The sequence below is a fragment of the Hipposideros armiger genome, unplaced genomic scaffold (genome assembly GCF_001890085.2).
Source record: "Hipposideros armiger isolate ML-2016 unplaced genomic scaffold, ASM189008v1 scaffold_924, whole genome shotgun sequence".
NCBI lineage: Eukaryota > Metazoa > Chordata > Mammalia > Chiroptera > Hipposideridae > Hipposideros > Hipposideros armiger.
Window position 1 is genome coordinate 502,456 of NW_017732274.1, and position 1,915 is coordinate 504,370.

The 1,915-nt window shown below is 39.1% G+C and overlaps 1 protein-coding gene across 2 annotated transcripts in view; it reads left to right on the plus strand.

The window, feature by feature from the left end:
* The window catches only part of TAF13 (TATA-box binding protein associated factor 13), a 2,393-nt gene extending 1,595 nt beyond the window's left edge, over positions 1–798 (plus strand). For both annotated transcript variants that reach the window (XM_019630623.1, XM_019630622.1), the window contains exon 3: positions 1–798. This exon is cut by the window's left edge and continues 215 nt beyond it. The gene's annotated coding sequence lies outside the window, so the exon portion shown is untranslated.
* The last annotated feature ends 1,117 nt before the right edge of the window (positions 799–1,915 follow it).

Sequence of the window (1,915 nt, forward strand, 5' to 3'; positions counted from 1 at the left end):
ATATATAATAACTGTATATTTTCCATGGTAAGATCCTAATATCTAGCCATGTAAGTGAAAGGTGGAGAAACATTGTTTCCCACCTTGATTTTCATGTCTTCGATTTTTGAGTGATAATTTGAACCTTTACTTGCCTGTCATTATATGACCATACCTGAAATACTAAGTGGATTTTAATGACCACATGTAAGTTGAAGAACCTTGCAAACCATGTAGTACTTTCTGACTTGTGACTATCTAAATGATGGAGTATTATTTATGTATCAGGTTTATTTGTACCATTGTAGGCTACACTTGTAGCTGTTTAATATGTGAAATCTAAATGATACCTTTGACTTGATGACAGCTAAGACATGTGTTTCATGTACTCTAAAGTTTTTAGACTACAGTAGTCTGAGGTTATTGAAAGATAGTAAACTGGTTTGTGTTTCTTTTAAGGAGAAGATGTTATAAGAAAATACAGTCTTTTTGTAGGAGTGTTTATCTGTCTTAAGGTAATTTGTTTTAATATTCTTTTCTTTAAATACAGAGTGACTGGGGGTGGGAGAAACTAAAAGTTTCATGGGAATGCTTCTGTGTGGGAAGGCCTTTTTGATTTAAAACCTTTTGGACTTATACTATTTGTCAAGTTTTAAGAGAACTCATTTCCCGGGGTCAGATTAAAGCTTCTAAAAATAAATGCTTTCAATAGCAGGAATGGCATTACTTAAAAAGCTGATGGCAGGGGCCAGCCGAGTGACGCATTGGTTAAGAGCTGGCTTGGGACGCCAGAGGGCCCCAGTTTGGATCCCACATATGAGGGCCAGTGACACTGCCCTCTACAGCTAAGATGCTNTGCTGAGTATCACTATGGTCACTTTTGAAGTACTCCCCTTGGGAAAGCTATGCACCAACGACAGTGCATAGTCCACCCTTCAAAGCAATTTTGCAACTCTTTCTGGAATGGCCATCAAAACTGTCGTCGTATTACCCTTAATGTCCTGAATATCATCAAAATGTCTTCAATATTTCCTCTATCTTCAGGTAAAGAAAGAAGTCATTGGGGGCCAGATCAGGTCAGTAGGGAGGGTGTTCCAATACAGTTATTTGTTTACTGGCTAAAAACTCCCTCCCAGACAGTGCTTTGTGAGCTGGTGCATTGTCATGATGCAAGAGTCATGAATTGTTGGTGAAAAGTTCAGGTCATCTAACTTTTTCAAGCAGCCTTTTCAGCACTTCCAAATAGTAAAACTTGGTTAACTGTTTGTACAGTTGGAACAAATTCATAATGAATAATCCCTCTGATATAAAAAAACATTAGCAACATTGTTGCAACAAGTTTGCGAACTTAATTGGCAGACCTGGTATGTATGTATGTATATTTTTATACACATACTTTTTTTTAAGTGAGGAAATGTGATCAGTGTTTCCGTTCAGGACCTAAGAACATACCTTTACTTTTCTTGTCCTATACTTTTGTCACTATAGGAGCAGGGACTCTTTCGACTATAAACCAAAGGTTACAATGGATCCTGGAATAGGTGCTGAGGGTAGGACTTAAGTTAGAGCTTTGCACTAAGGCAGTGGATAAGGTAGGAAGGTGGTGAACAGTTTGAGGCATTACAGTGGCATAGAGATAGTGTATTGGTCCTCTGTTCTATTCCCTCAGTAGACAGGTTTGACCCTTTTTGTCAGCAGCAAGAGGGAATGCTGCTGCTTCTACCGATGGCCTAGGCCACCCCGAGACACACCTGAGAATGTGCTCTCCATCTCCCAGTCCTGGATCCCTTACACGTAGTTATGGCTGAGTGTTGACAGATGGAGCAACACATGAATACTGTACCTGGTTTATTTATGCTGGGTCAGATGTAAGCAGTTCTCAGAGGCTCTTGAAACTGCAGTCAGTATGTATTTTTATTTTTTAACCACTCAGATT